Here is a 17,052-nt window from a genome sequence, read left to right on the forward strand (position 1 = left end):
GAAATCTGTAATTTTAACTTCAACAAGTGCAGTAACCTCCACAGAAGCTGCCCACTCTTTTCCAGGCTTTTTGATTCATGGGACATGTGGGAACACGTGTGTGTGAGTGTGAGGGGACAGGAGGCCCATATGTGTGGAGATCCTCTTGGCAGGCAGCTTCCTTCTCGGGAAGGGATCCAAGACAAAGCCTTGATGCACTCTCAGGGATTAATAAAGCAGCAGAATGGGAAATGGTTGGATGGGATATAGATACAGGGGATGAACTGCTGGTTATCCCTGTGACTTGGCAGGACTGTGTCTCCTCTGGAAAGACTTTCTGAATCCACAGGAGAGTCCTCCTGGCCACAGGGCTCCCTGCAAGAGGTCACAGCCCATCACACGAGGTCACAGGTATGAAGATTTTGGCTGGTTTTCCTTCTGCTTCAAACACAAAAAATGCATTCACAGAATCACCAAGGCTGGAAGAGACCCTCAGGATCATCCAGTGCCACACTCACCCAGCACCACCACAATCACCCCTAATCCATGGCCCCAAGGGACACATCCAGACACCTCTGGAACACTCCCAGAGACAGGGACTCCACCACCTCCCTGGGACACTGATTCCAATGCCTGACCACTCCGACAGAGAAATTTTTTTCCTAATCTCCAATCTGAACCTTTCCTGGTGAAGTTTAAGGCCATTTCCTCTTGTCCTTTCCCTTGGGACATGGCAGCAGAGCCTGACCCCCCCTCCTTTCAGGGAGTTGGGGAGAGCAATGAGGTCCCCCCTGAGCCTCCTCTTCTCCAGATAAACCCCCCAGCTCCCTCAGCTGCTCCTCACAGGACATGTTTTCTAGACCCTTCACCAGCTTCCTCCTAGTATTTTCTGGTTGTCAAATCCTGGTTTTTCTTTCTTTTTTTTTTTTCTCCAGCTTTCCCTCACATTAACTGATCTGTCAGGAATTTCATATTCCTGATAGTTTAAAATGACCCCCTTATCCTTCATGAGGCTCTTCTCATTAGAAAGTTCTCATGCAAGGCTGTTTGCGCTTTCATATATTTTCCCTGCCATAAATGAAATACTGCAGGTGTCTTATTGACCTGGCAGAGGAAAGGACCAGTCTAATTGAGACATAAATGCTCATGGATTTAGTAGGGAGGCCCATTAGTAGTTTAGTGCTTCACTGGGATCACCTGATTTTTCTAGACAGGGTGGACTGTGGCTGTGTCCTGCCCTGCAACTGCCCAGATTTGAGCTGCAGAGCTTCTGGGGGCATTGCCTGGCCACGGAAGTCACATAACTTGCATAGAAGATGAAAATTCGCACCAGAGGAGTGTCTGGTCTCATACAACCAGGCCCAAACATCATGTACTCCAGCAGGTGACCAAAAGGAGCGAGGGAGTCCCTGTGACTGACACCTTGAGGTCATCCCTCATTTATTTTCCAACATGACCCTCAGCTGAGCTGAAATGGAATAATTCCATCTGTGATACATGAGCTGGGGACTTGCTTTCACTCGACACCCATTTAAATGACTTTACCACAAGATGCCCCAGGTTTAACCCCACCAGGTCCTGTCAGCTGAGAGGGGAGGTGAGATGTGCAAACCTTTGACACCAGACTTGCTCATTTGCCACCTGTTCATCATCTACGTGTCTGGGATCATCTGCTCTTACACCTCCAGTCAAGAGTGCTTCCAGCAGCCCACACCTCATGTTCCCATTCATGGATGGGGTGGGATGGTTCATTTGGGAGAAAAAGCATTTTCCCCCAATACACATTATATATTTCTTCATGGCTCGTGTACAAGGGGTTTTGTTGCCACCTGGCAAGCAGATGCTGAGCTGGATGCTGCCCCAAAGCTGTGACCACGTCACAGGGACACAGCTAAAACTGAAGGGGCTGAGGGAGGGGAATGATATAGAGCTGACCAAACCCACTGTGCTGTCAGGGCACTCGTGCCCTCTAAGATGTTTGAGTTGCTGAGTTTCACAGGATGGGTCAGGTTGGAGTGGACCACAGTGGGTCCTCTGGTCCCAACTTGCTGCTCAAGCAGGGTCATCCCAGACACAGGATTTTGTCCAGGTGGTTCTGGAATACCTCCAGTGAGGAGACTCCACACCCTCTCTGGTCTCTGTTCAGTGCTGGGTCACCGCCCAGCAAAGAAGTTCTTCCTCATGTCCAGCTGGAACTTCCTGGGCATCAGTTCCTGCCCGTTCCTCTTGTGCCATTGCTGGGCCCCCCCGAGCAGAGCCTGGTCCATCCTCTGCCCCCTCCCTGCAGACCCTACAGACCTGGGGGAGGTCCCCTCTCAGTGTCTGCTCTGGAGGCTGAACAGCCCCAGCTCCCTCAGCCTTTCCTGCTCCCAGAGATGCTCCATCCCTTCAGCATCTCCACAGGAGAATCATCTTCCAGCAGCTCCCTGTCCCTGCTGTCCTGAGGACCCTGAGCTGGACCCAGCCCTGCAGATGTGCCTCCCAGGGCTGGGCAGAGGGGCAGGATCCCCTCCCTGACCTGCTGGGAACTCTTTTCCTGATGCCCCCCAGGATCCCACTGGCCCTTGGAATCAGTGCTCAAGGAAGGAGGGATCTCTGTGCTCTCAGGCTCTCACATCTGTGGTGCCCTCTCTGTTCCTGACACTAATTTATGCTGCTGGGGAGCAGACAATACCAGACGAGGCAATAATAGAGTTTGGGCTTGTTTACTGATTCTCATACCCTGAAGTGCTCCCAGCAACCTCCACAAATGGCAAGTTAAATGTTGACAATTCCATGTGTTGCAGAGTTCCTCAGGGGAATTAACTCCTGTAGGCTTTTCACTTGGGATTTTGCAGCCCCTCCTCTGCTTGTGGCTCTGTACCCTTCCAGCTGTGCTTCTCTGACAGTTTTTTCCAGAGATCTGGTGGCACTAATCTTTCCCTTGGGGGTTTCACACTATTGCCCTCACACTGTGACCCTCAAAGGCCCTGCAAGCCCAGATCCTGCTGTCAGTGTGGGCCTTGGTAGGAAGCAATATCCTCCAACAGCTATGGGCTTGACTAGTAAAGTTTTGGATTATAAGCCTGTCTCAACACCCTGTGTGCAATAAAAGTAGACAAACTCAATCAGGTCATACTTAAATTTGTGCCTTAGAGCATTGCCAGCTGAAAAAAAATCACCTGCCAGGATGCTTCAGGTTTTTTTCACCAGTCCTTTTTACCCATCCTCCCCCTTCCCCCCGTTTTCACTTGGATTTCTGCCCTAATATATAAATTGGATATCAGAATCCCAGCATTGTATTCCATCAGAAGCAAGTGGTATTTATTTTTGTTAGCCTGCCTTCCAAAATAAATGAGTCTGGTATGACCCATCTCACAGTCAAACATTTTCTCTCGTATCTCTTAAATCTGTTGGACAAATTCTCCTGCAAGCCATTAAGTTAAGATGACAAAACATTTTGTAGTTTTGGTGAAAATCAGATTGAGTGTGTGGGAGAAAGAGCCAAATTATTGCCCCACTGTGGCAGAACTCAGTATTTCTGCACTGGTAATCTATTGGTTAACAGGTAATTATGAGAGGCAAAATATTTGTTATTAAGTGACCCCTGTGGCTTGTATTTGCACCATTTATACTCCTTCTTGTGTCCCCAATTAGGGGGATTCATACAAGAGCCAGGGAGTATCAAATGAGGGACTACAGCAATCACCAGGAGAAGAAGGACACAGGTCTCTAGGAAATCACAGAATCACAGGATCATTTAGGTTGGAAAAGGCCTTTAAGATCATTGAGTCCAACCATTAACCCAGCACTGAAATGCTCACCTCTAAACCATGTCCTCGAGGCCTGGACACTTCCAGGATTGGTGATTCCACCACTTCCCTGGGCAGATCATTCCAGTTGCCTGGCCACCCTTTCCATGAAAGAAATTTTTCCTGATATCCAACCTAAACCTCCTCTGGTGCAGCTTGAGGCCTTTGCTCTCATCCTGTTACTGGTTACTTGGGAGAAGAGCCCAGTCAGGTGGCTATAGAGAGGGAGAAGGTCCCTCTTGAACCTCCTTTTCTCCAAATTAACACCCCCAGGTCCCTCAGCTGCCCCTCATCAGATTTGTGCTCCAACCCCTTCACCACAAAGTCCAAAAATGTTCTTTGAGCCCACTCGTACAAAACCTTGTCTGTTCCCAATTGCAGATTGGGATCTTCTCCTCCATAAGGGAAAAAAACAAAACAGCATTCAGGTGTGTAATTCTCACATCCATCTCACCTTTAGTTGGCAGTTCTCACTCATTTAAATCTTTGCCAAGCTTTAAACATTAATTAATGCACTGTATTATAGTATGTGTTAAGTGTTTCTGGCAACATCTGACAAGTTCTCCTTGCCAATCTCCTTGTTTTGGATTGCATGAGGAAATAATGTATGCACAGATCAGGCTGTGACTGGGGAGTTATTGCTTGATAAAGCTACTGACTTTCTTTTCCTGATTATTGCATTTTAAGCTGTGTTTGTGACAGACTGGCTGACATATTAGACATAATAAAGAGGCTAATAAACAGTATTATTGAAATCCACACAGAAGATAGGTCAAAACTCTGAGAAGAAGGAGAAAACACTGTTAATTATAGATGGATGCCTGGCTTCTGAAAGTGCTGGAGGGTCTGTTTTAAGGATGTTTATCTCCAGTAGGTTATGAAAAAGTCAAAAGAGCACATCCCTATCAACAAATATGTATAAATTAAATTTAGAAATGAATATCCATCGTAGTCCTTTACCGAGTTATGAAGATAAATGAGATGCCAGAAACTAAACTTTTATCTTCGGTGACATGATTTTTTTTTCTATTTTCTAGTTTTATTTCCTTCCTCAAGTTTTCTCTTCCCCTCCGAGCCAAAATGTGAGTTGTTTTTTCTCCTGTGCTCAGCTGAGAGTAAATGAGTCTATAAATGGTTTCTCAATTTTTACTGATCCCTGTTACTTCAGAGTTTTGTAATCAAAAAGATCTCCTCTGAAGTGGAAAGGAGCACAGTCTCCTACAGTAACACCAAAGGCTCTCTTAGGAGGATCTGTTATCTTTTCCAACAACTTCCTTTTTCTGACAGCCATAAGATTTATTAAAGCTTTAAGAATTCTTAATATGTTAAAATTGTTCTGCCTTTCACAGTCACTTAATAGGGAGTGATGGCTTGGGCCTGTGGAGCTTAATTTTGTTTTAATTGGCCTGGAACACCCCCAGGTATGTGACAGTGGGCATTTGCAGGAAAATAACTATTCCACCTCAGTATCCCTGCAACAAGTGGGCTGATCTTTCCATAAATGTGGAATTCAGAGGTGCCTTCCTCCAAAGGTAAGATGTCCTGGGCATTTTTCCCTCAAGCTTGAGAACAGCTTCATTAAACTGCTCTTGCAATGAACACACAATTCCACAGGGATCCTTGTGAGGGTTCTTGTGTATCACATGCAAAGAACAACAGGTAGGAGAAATACCAGCAACGAACTCTCCATTTGGGAAACAACATCATGATTCCAGAACAGAGGCATCATTGCTCTGTGTAAAGAGAAGCTATATCCGTAATCCAGAAATTTTCAGATTGTGTCAAATAGGGAGAAAAAGCAAAGGGACATGAAACTCCGTCACAAGTCAACCTCCTGCTGAACAGTTTGGGTGGAGAGTGTTAAATATTTATGAAATAATTAGCAAAGGTTAGAAGGCACCTGGTAGTGCAGAGATTTGTGGGAAGCTCTGAAGGGACACTTAGGATGAAAAGAGACACAGTCATAGAACAACTTGGGTTGGAAGGGACCTTAAAGATTATAAAGATTATCCAGTCCCACCCCCTGCCATGGGCAGGGACACTTTCCACTAGACCAGGTTGCTCCAGGCTCTGTCCAACCTGGCCTTGGACACTTCCAGAGATCCAGGGGCAGCCACAGCTTCTCTGGGAAACATGGGCTAGGGCCTCCCCACTCTCACAGCCAAGAATTTATTCCCAATATCCCACCTAACCCTGCCCTCCTTCAGTTCAAAGCCATTCTCCCTTGTCCTGTCCCTCCAGCCCTTGGAAATAGTCTCTCTCCATCTTTCTTGGAGCCCCTTCAGGCCCTGGAAGGCCACAATCAGGTCACCCCAAAGCTTCTCTTCTCCAGGCTGAACAATCCCAGCTCTCCCAGCCTTTCCTCCCAGCAGAGCTGCTCCAGCCCTGGGATCCTCTTGGTGCCTCCTCTGGACTCTCTCCAGCAGCTCCATGTCCTTCCTGTACTGGGGCCCCAGAGCTGAGAATTGTTTTGGAAGCAGTTTTTGATCTCTTTGCAGGTCCCTGTAAAACAGAGGAAAGCAGAGCTTTTCTTTACCTCCTCGAGCAGCCAGAAACGAAGCCGTGCAGAAGCTCCAGTGCACTGGGGGTCAGTGGCAGTGGCTTCTCCTAGTTGCAGCAGGAGCTTTCTGTACCTCCCAAGGTGTCTGGAGGTGGGAGGTGTATGGAGAGACAGCTTGGCATGGATTTCACCCCACTCTTGTTTTGTCCTGTCGGTGTGGTGAAAGTTGTAGATCCTCATTCTGGTGGAATTCAAGGAACTGGACTTTTCTGTGGCACTTCTTGCCTGATCTGTGACTCCCTGCTGCACTGAGGCTCCCAGACGGATTCGTAGCACCTTCTGCTCTTCCTCTGTGCTCCACAGATGTCAAACAGCCTCCTGTGGTGAGGATGAGATCCTTTAACACCTGTCTCCTCCTTGCCTACTGCCGTGCCCCGTCTCACACATTCCCTCAAGTCTCCCTTCCACACACTCCCAGCCAGCAGCTCTGCCATCTGTTCCCAAACTGCTCCTGCTTCACCAGGGCAGAGGCAGCTGTGAAACTCTGCTCCAGACACCCCTACTCCCCTCTGGAAGCTAAACTCCATCGAATTTATCCTCTAGGAGCGGATATGCTCTCCTATTCTGTGACTGGACATCTCCCAGCCTGCGGCCCCACGTGTGAATCTCACATTTTGGGATTAGACTGACCCGTAGAAGGAACAAGTGTGCCTGTGGGAATGGAGGCATTAGATGGCATCTGTAGCATCTAAATATTATTTTCTACATGGAAAGGGTGGTCAGGCATTGGAAGGGGCTGTGAAGGGAGGTGGTGGAGTCCCCATCCCTGGAGGTGTCGAAGGAAGGCCTGGCTGTGGTACTCAGTGCTCTGGGCCGGGGGACAAGGTGGGAATGGGACACAGGGTGGACTGGATGATCTTGAAAGTCTTTTCTAACCTAAATGATTCTGGGATTCTGTAAACCTGAAAAGCCTTCAGGGGAAGACATCTGAGAATACAAACAAATGGTGTTTATGCTCTCCAGCCCCACTCATGGTGTCTCACATGGGCTGTTAAAGTGTGGCAACACCCCCTGTTAGTTGTTTGGTTTTGCATCAGCCTTGAGGAGCAAACTTGCCTTTCCCTCCTCTGTTCAGCTCCTGTGGTTGAAGAGGGAGCTGAAGAATGAAATTTATTTTTTTTTAACTATTTTTTCAACAAGCAAGCTGAAAACTGAGCAGTGACATCACTGGAGAACGGGATAGGGACTGAGCTGCTGGTGGGCTGAGACCACTGATCGTGGCTGGAGGGATCCCCTGTCCTTGACTTTCATTGCTGGGAGAGCAGGGATGCTGCCTCTGAAATCATTGATGATGTTCTGCTTGGGGTGCCAAGAGAGGCTGAATGGGAATTGTTGTGTTGGAGGCATGAAAGAGGGAGAGAATCTCTACAAGTGTCCCCTTGAAGGACAAAAAACAATCATAAAAAGTTGCATTTATAGTTCTTGAGAATCAAATGGCTGTTTAGACACTGCAAATGTTTGCATTGGTTGAGAGCAGGGTCAGAGCACTTATTTTGCACTTTCCTTCATTTCTCTGAGATTTAAATACACTTCTTTATGTGCTGAGTGATTTAGTTCAGTCCACAAAGATACTTCCAAAAGGATCTCAACACTGAACCGAGGTACTTGTTGGGCACTGTTTTTCATTTAGCCTTGTAAATTATATTCCCAAGGAGAAGGTCCAGAATTATTGAAAGGTATTTATCCATCTAATGATGCCTTAGAAAAACACACCACGTGGAGCTACTGAGGTCGTGTTGACTGCCAAGTATTAAGAAACTAAACTAATACATCTTTGGGCTCTGAATTTTATATGTTCTTCAGAATTGAATACTTTTTGCTTGTACTTTATGGCATTGGTGCTTCTATCTTTGAATAAAATGAAGAGATGGGAATTTGCAGTTTTCATTTTAAAAAATAAAGTCTCTTGCTTTTCTACAATGATTTGATTTTATGTTTATTTATACAGAGTTGATTTTTTTTTCACAGAAGGTTTAGGCAGCACTTTTATTCTTTTTTTTTCCCCTATTAAGTGTTTGAGTTTAAAAAATCGCTAATTAAGTTCTTTTTCAGCTAATTTGTATTGCAATTTAACCTCAGTGAGTTTGTAAAAGGTGCTGTTCCTCCTGAGAATGTTTGTGTTGCTTATTCATTTTTCATCACTTTGCCAGAATGTGCCTTAAGCATAGGAGTTAATAAACACACATCTTAACACACATCAAGTATTAAATCAAATACCTCTTCTCATTTAAGTGGTTATAATGACTGTCCCAAGCAGATGAAGTAGGAAATTAGTGACACTATTCTTCGTTCTTGAATCCAAGGGTCCAGAACAATATTGGTTCTCAAAAGTGAGATTTATGGACGCAGACATACCTTCCTTTCCATAACCAAATGAAACATTCACAGTTGTTTCTCAGCTATTTCTTATTTTGGAAAAAAAAAATAAGGAATGTGGTGCTGGTAAAAGCCTGATAGTGCTGGCAAATTGGGGATAGTGAAGTTCCTCATGCAATGGAAAGAAATAAATTGGTGTTATTAGTGGAGGAGGAACCATTTCAGAGTTATTCAGGTTGTTTAATACTTCCCACATAAAAGCCTGTGTTTAATTCTAGTCTTTGTACTCCACTAGAATTTCACTGGGATGAAGCTTTTCCAGCAAATCAATGCTCCCTAGGTGGATATTTTTGAAGGAGAGAGGAGACCTCAAATAATTCGTCTGCTGTAAGAGGCTCGAGGAAAAAAACACCCCGTGATTTTCACTGAAGTGAAACATTCAATAATCTTTTCTCCAAGTTAATCTTCACCCCATGTGCTTGGAACTTAAACACGGGTTTTAGCAAGAGGTGTCTTTTTGCAATTGCATGTCCACCAGCACGTTCCAGCTGAGCAGGATTTTTCCTACGGCTGGAATTGCAGACACCCGTGGGTTACTCAGGGGCTGTGCTCCTCTGAGGAGAGAAGGGACATGCTCTTGGTTGCTCTGCTGATGGATATAGCACCTAAGAACCTGTTTTCCACTGATAAAACCCGATTAAAATACAGTGGGAAGAACTGAAATCGGAGGAAGAGCCTGGGAAAGGAGCCTGGTGGGTGATACCAGCACTCAGCATCTGCAGAGGTTGTCTGGGCAAGAGTCCACAAACTGGGAGCAGGACTGAGGTTAAATTTGTTTTTAACTCAATAATCTTGCCCTGACTTGAAAGGAGAAGCTCTCCCTGTTTCCTGCAAGTAAAATGGCAATAAAGATTTCACACTTTAGCCCCTCGCCCCTGCCAAATCCTTGTGGAAAGTGCTTCTTTCCCCGCTCTCTCCCAATGTTTTATTCCCCGAACACTGAGCCTCAGCAAGATCCACATATTCACTCATTACAACAATTTACATCTGGCTGCAGAATCTCACGGAGGTAAATAAGAATAAACTTGGGAAATTAGGTCTTCTCACAGGGGTCTAGTTGATTTTATTAGTAGCAAATCAAAACTTTCCTGTTCTCCATCTCCTTCTCGCTCTGTCATAGCATCTTTATGGATGAACCTAATTTTTCAGGGAGCTGATGCACTTGTTTCCATTTCATTTGGCTGACACAGGGGTTCTCTCGTGCTTGGAAGTGATGATTTTGGGAGTGAATTGTGTTAGGTACAGCGTGGAGTGAGATAATGATTGTATATGATGATGCTGAAGACTTGTGACTCTAAAATCTAAGTGAAGCACTTCCCCAATTCTTGCAGGAGTCAGCAGTGTGTCAGGAATACACGGATATTCAGAGAGCTCATTGCAGAATAAACAAGTTAACCCCAGATTATTCATTTTTTAAGTGTTTTTGAGAGGGCTGAAAGATGATCTCTTTAAAGAGAGGAAGATTGTTGTCTCCTGCTACAAGGATCTGTCTCCAATACCATATATCACTTGTTTAAGAACCAGATTAAATTATCAAAGGACAAAACAAATTCTAAATTGAAATTATAAATCAACAAGTGAAAAACAAACAGATTAGTCTTTGAACAGTACAGAAATTAATGGAAAATGGAAAATCAAACAGAATGATTAAAACGTGGTGATGGATGCAAAAAGCAAAGCAAAGAATATTAAATTAGTTTCCTAAAATATTAAATTAAGCCACTAGATTAAACATGCTCGGGAGAAAGATATGCTTATCTCTGTATTACATTATTGCCTCTTGTAATGGTGATCAATTATTTTATCTTGTCAGCTGTATTAAATCCTGCAGAGGGCTGAGAATTTCTCAGGACGGATGTAGAGTTGGGGTTGTTTGTTCGGGTTTTTTTTTAAGAATCTATCCCAGCTTGACCTTAAACTGGGATGCACAAGGGGCAGGTGGGTCCAGGAACAAAGTTCCCTCTGCTGCTGGATATCTCATGAAGGGGCTCTGATGGTGAGGGTGGGTGTTGGGGGACATAAATCAGCACAGTCAGTGCCATTTATAACCTTCTCAACTTTTCTAGAGAGAAAACTCCAATGAAAAACATGATAAAAACAGTGGATGGATGTCTGCATTCAATTTATTCTTCTTCTTTTTTTATTCTGTCTCCTCATCTGTTTAGATTTTAGGCTCTCCAGGATAGGTCCTGTTTCTTGAAACTTTGTGGGACAAAGTTACTACTTTGAACTGAAGATTTTAGGGATTAGTACAAATAAATGATGGCAACAATAATGGTGATGATTTCATTACCATGGCCCAGGTTGCCCAGAGAAGCTGTGGCTGCCCCTGGATCCCTGGAAATGTCCAAGGCCAGGCTGGAGCAACCTGGGATAGTGGAAGGTGTCCCTGCCCATGGCAGGGCGTTGGAAATTAGGTGATCCCTCAGGTCCCTTCCAACCCAAACCATTCTGTGATTCTATGACAACATTTTATTTAAACATTTTAAATACTTAAACCAAAACCTGTCCTGGTTGTTCTGTCAATGGCAAAGGTTCAGAGTGGATATAACTTCCATGCATCCACATGGAATAGATGATACCAGTCATTAAACACAGGGCAACTAATCAGATGATGATCCAGTTGCCTGAGTTTAGGCATGAAAAGCATCTTGAGAGACTGTAGAATATCTGAGGCATCTGCACAAGTAAAGACACAGGGGCTGTAGGAGAACCAGGGACCTTGTGGAGTAAAGGTGGAAAAGTCAGACAAAGGATAAAATACTGAGGAGCTTTTCCATAGTAACACTTTGGTTTTAATATGCAATTTTCAAACAGGAATATACTCGAGGACTTCCCCAGCTGCTCAGTCTTTAAGGGCAGTAAAGAGGTCTTAGAGAGCAATTTTTGCAGTATATTCCACTGTATATTCCAGTATATATCCCACATAAATATATATGGGAAATGTATTCCCATCTATTTCCTGTGAAGCAGGAAAATGTCAGAAATAGGATGAAAAAAAATTAAAAGGGGTTTTTTATCCCCTGTAGAAATTCACTGAGAAGCCCATGGTTACCTTTGAGGTACATCAGCCAATCTTCGAGGTTGATTCAACTTGACAAGAGTGAAGAACTGAGCCCACCAGTCCCAGAAATTGCTCATTGATTACGTTTTCTACCAGAATTTAAATGTTTCTGTTTGTGATTGCAAAGCCTGCAAACTTTCCTCGCTGTTTTCACAAAGGGAAAGGTTTCTGTGAATAAACCACTTAAAGGCCATCAGAGATGTGCTGTATCTCCCCCACAGCCCGTTTTCTGTCCCTCCCTGTTGTGTAAGACCTTAAATTAGAACCGATTCTTTTATCAGCACAGATTGGACGCGTCGTGAAGGAGCTGAATCCCAGCTGGGTGGTCCCAGCGTGGAGCAGGTGAGACTTGGATCTGCACGGACTCAACACCTGCCAGGTCAGCAGCAATTTTTTGGAGAACAAGATTTCCTGGATCACGGGGAGCTGCTTTACCACAGCCAACAAGAGGGATGTGATCAGCACTGAACCCGGTCCAGCCTCTGGAGATACCTGGTTCCACTTTTTCAATCAATGGAATTTTATTTCAATCAACATTTTGTGATAGCAAAAATGGATCATGTTGGAGCTTGATTTGATAGTGGGTATAATTTTATTCAGGCTGACTTAGTCTGGGGTCAGAACAGAAAAAAATCCACCTTGAGCAACGGAAAACATTTTAACAAACTGTTCTTCCACTGCCTCATATCAGGCATTTTTAGAACCTCCACGCCTGTACATATAATTTTTAAAAAATCAGTTTTGATGCACACAGCTCTGGTTTTAATCCTGCTTTAAAACTGTGAATTTGGAATGTTTTTTGTCTCCATTAGGTTTCTAATAACTAGTAGAATTTCAACTGCGATAAAAGGTGGTTTACTACTTAGTTTCATGCTTGCCTTTTCTTGGCAAGCATGAAGAATAAAATCTCCTTAGGAAAAATAATAATAAAAAAAGGCAATTGATAAACCCTTTCCGTGTCATATCTGTCTGGTAACATTTTTCTAATAAGTTTGGCAAGTCATGAGAGTGAAGCAAACTGCACTTCTTAATTAGGAAATGTGGTTTGCACCTCATGAGATTCTTAAATCACACCGCTATTTTTCGCAAATCCCATATATGCCAGCCTAAAAAGCCTAATTTTAGAGTTGTCATTTTGAAAATGAGAGTCTGTGTGTATTAAAAAAGTCTACTTGCTCTATTAGTCTATTGAAAGCCTGATCATTGCTGTTTTTTCCAGTGCGATGGGTTCAGTGCCACTAAAAAGATTTAGTAGGAAAATAGGTACTTTTCTTTGATTCACATATTTCTTTGTGATCTTCGTGTCTAGGAAAGGAGCACACGAGGAAAGCTGTGTGTTCTGTTGAGACTTTGTAGGCCAACAGACTTAATTGTAATAGCACAGAACCATTAAAGTTGGAAAAGACCTCTGAGATCATCAAGTGCAACCATTAACCAGCACCACCATGTTCACCACTAAACCATGTCCCCAAATGCCACCTCTACACGTCTTTTGAACACTTCCAGGGATGGTGGCTCCACCACTGCCCTGTGCCAGTGCCTGACAACCCCGTCAAGAAAGAAATTTTCCCTTTTTTGGGGTTTGTCTGCAACATCAGTGTGACATTACCATGCAAGATCTTGTTTTGTGAGTGGTTTAACTCCAGCCCACAGCTGATCCCACACAGCCCTTTGCTCTCTCCCAGCGGGGTGAAGGAGAGAATTGGAGAGTAAAAGAGAGAAAATCTGTGGATTGAGATAAAGAGAATTTTAATAGGTACAGCAAAAGCCATGCAACAAGCAAAGCAAAGCTAAGCAAGGAGTCCATTCCCAAATTCCCATGGCGTTCATGTTTCAGCCATCTCCAGGAAAGCTGGGATCCACCATGTCTAACACTGACTTGGAATGACAAACACCATCACTCCAAACTTCCCCCTTTCCTTCTTCTTTTCCCCTCTCCGTACCCTAAGACTGACACCATATGTGGGATATCCCTGTGGTCAGTTGGGATCAGCCATCCCAGCTGTGTCCCCTCCCAGCCCCCTCTCTGGTGGGGTGGGGGGAGAGGCAGAAAAGCCCTTGGTGCTGTTCAGTTGCTCAGCAATAAAAGTGTCCCTGAATTAATCAAGAGTGTTTCCAGCACGAGCCCCAACCACAGCCCCACTCCAGCTGCTGTGGAGAAAATCAACTCCACCCCAGGCTAAACCAGCACAGAGGGGCACTAAAATAAAAATACAGCTTTGTTACTTAAACATTTTACGCTGAAGTCACAGCAGCCCAAGTATTCCATTTACTTCTGTAGGCTCTGTGCAGCCTGGGTGAGTGATGGAAACAGAACAAACTGATTTATCTTCAGATTTCCCAGGACTGAACTGGGATGAATGAACCCTTGCTGGATGAGGTAGAGTCTGGAGGTGTTGGCGACCCTGCAAACAAGACATTTTTAATATCACCGTTACTATAAAAATACAGATTGGTTTTGATTTTCTTTTCCTGTTCCAAGCCTCGTGGTTACTCTTAAATACTTCTTGCAAATCTTAGCGTTCTCAAGACTGAGTGTGAGGAAAAGGAGTGTTATTCCATCATCCTGCCCGTGTTCCAGGGACAGTCAGTGGGAATCTCAGACTTTTGTGTGTGTCCTGAAATTAGGATTCCACAGAACACTTGTGCTTTCCAAAAGCACTGAAATAAATTGGAGTGATGGGATGGGCCACAATTTGAGAGTTTTGATGGGAATTGGTTGGATTTAGTAGAGAAAAAAGAAGTTGAAGGCTGGAAGAAGGATGGTGGGATGGTTCTCTTGGACATCCAAGTAGACGGATGACAAATCTGCGTGTGGTTCCAAAAGAGACAAAAACATGCCTTGTGGGATGAAAGTCTTTGTTCCTTTTTGGGTTTTCACATGGAACAGCCCTTTTTGATACCAGGCTGGTGGTGCTGCTTTTCTTTATGGAACATGGGGGAAGCGGCAGCTGGAACAAGAATGATGTCAACTTTCAGAGGATTGGAAGTGCTGTTCACCCTGTTCAGCACCAGCTGAACACAATTCGAGCTTCCTGATGAGTTTAGTGAGAAAAGAAGGATGACCAAGATGCTGAAATAAAACCTAATAAAAATTTCTCACTGTCTAATGGAAAACAGATATGAGCAGGAAGCCTGACCAGCCTCTGTGCTGGTGTTTGAACTCCTAACTGCTTGTATTCCCACATGGATGTGATGAACTGCTCATTTTGGATGAGAGAAGTCACTTTTCACTTCACTGGCAAAAATCAGAGACATCTCAAAAGAAAAACTTCACTGTGCTTGCTCCTCTCCTTCTTTCTTTCTGTCTTTCTCCCTGCAAGGAATCCTTGTAGGTTTTTTTTTAAGCTGGAATCACAGTGACTGTGATCACAGGGATCTGCTTTCCCAACTCAGAAATAGGAGAAGCGTAGCAGCTTTTCCCCCTCCTTCTTTCTGATGGTGCTGCAGAGTGAAAGTTTGTCTCCTTTCCCCATTTCCAGGCTTCCACCAGCACTTCTGTTCCAGGTCTCAGTTCTGTTTTTACCTCATTTGCCCCAGACTTTGAGATGCTTCAAATCCAGCAGGAGTTTCATTTTTATTTCCTGCTCAGAACAAATGGACACCAGCTGAGCCAATTCCAGTTGGATGAGCTCTGGACAGTAACACAATAAGCAGGAGGTGCAGATTCAGCAAAATCCACACAAAGCAGGGCTTTGATAACAGCCCAACACCTTGAATTGTATCAACTTCTTCACCTGATGTCTCAATTCATCTGTATTTGTGTGGTGCAGAATTGATGAGTTTAACATCATTTACTTCTGACTTTATTTTTGTTTGCTTGTGTGTGAGAGGGAATTTCTGCTGTCATTTTTGGGAGCTTTTTTTTCCCCTTAAAAGACTTTTTCTTCAACTGAGGAACTGTGATGATGAAGGCTGGTAATACATTTTTACTGTCTTGACTCCAGTTGACCTAAAATTACATTTTTGGATAAATCTTGCTGTTTTGCTCTATGGTTACATCTTCATCTTTACAATTCTCTTTCATTTCCCCCCATCTCTGATAAATCATGTTCTCCATTTCTTTCTGGTTTATTTCTTGATTTACACCATTTGTTTAAAAATGTGCAAGAAGACAAACGTTTACTTGGAATTTCAACTTTTGTCAGAATTTCTTTACTGTGTTTTGGCAGTTTTTTGCCTCAGAACAAGTCCATCCTGTTCCCCCTCACCTATGGATCTGAAAATCTGCCTTTATATCCTTGGTAGGTTCTGCTGTGCTGCACTCAGGAATATTGGCAGGAGGAGAGAGATGAATTTGAGTGAATCTGAGAACCTTTCCAAGGAAGCCTTGGGGGAAGGGAGCTTTTTCTTAAATGTGCAGTTGCTGGTGAGTGGTTTAAAGAAGTTTTATTAATAACTGCAGCCTTTTTAATAAGGTGACAGCTGGTAGAATAATTTAATGGACAAGCTTGAAAGCTTTCTTCTTCTTCTCCTTCTTCTTCTTCTTCTTCTTCTTCTCCTTCTTCTTCTTCTTCTTCTCCTTCTCCTTCTTCTTCTTCTTCTTCTCCTTCTTCTTCTTCTTCTTCTCCTTCTCCTTCTTCTTCTTCTTCTTCTCCTTCTCCTTCTTCTTCTTCTTCTTCTTCTTCTCCTTCTCCTTCTTCTTCTTCTTCTTCTTCTCCTTCTCCTTCTTCCAGAAACAAACTGTTCAAACTGCAAATAAACACTAGTGGGTACAGAATCACACATTTCTGAGATGTTAATGTGGGTTTTGCAATTTGCATATTCAATTAGGAATGGCTAAGTAGGCATTTTAACTACTGCAATTATACCGGGAGCAGGAGCCCTGGAATACCTTGGACAGCTCAGGATGTCCCCACTTCCCACCCAGGGAGGAGAGCAAAGACAAACTGCCTAAGTTGAAGCCTCATTTGAGGTTGAGCTGAGGTTTCTAATTTCCAAAATTTCACTCCAGGTTGGGCTTTAGTGGTTTATTTACCCCTGAAGCAAATGGAAAACTGGTGATTTCATAGATGGAGAGATCTGAGCAGAGCCTGAGTAAAGCTTCAGGCTCAATTCACGGACTGACTTAAAAAACAAAACTACATTCTGATACAATGGACTAAAACAAACTGTGCTCCTCAAAGAGAGTGGCCTGCTGTGCTTTCTAATGAGAAACTTCAGTAGAACCTACAAATGGTTTAAAATCACATGCAATCAATGAGCACGAGTCTTAATCTTCCTCTCTGGGACACGAATTTAGCAGAGGATTTAAGCACATGTTTATCTCCATTCCTGTTAGT

The sequence above is a fragment of the Lepidothrix coronata genome, unplaced genomic scaffold, assembly GCF_001604755.1.
Source record: "Lepidothrix coronata isolate B3197 unplaced genomic scaffold, Lepidothrix_coronata-1.0 Scaffold30, whole genome shotgun sequence".
In the NCBI taxonomy this organism is placed as follows: domain Eukaryota; kingdom Metazoa; phylum Chordata; class Aves; order Passeriformes; family Pipridae; genus Lepidothrix; species Lepidothrix coronata.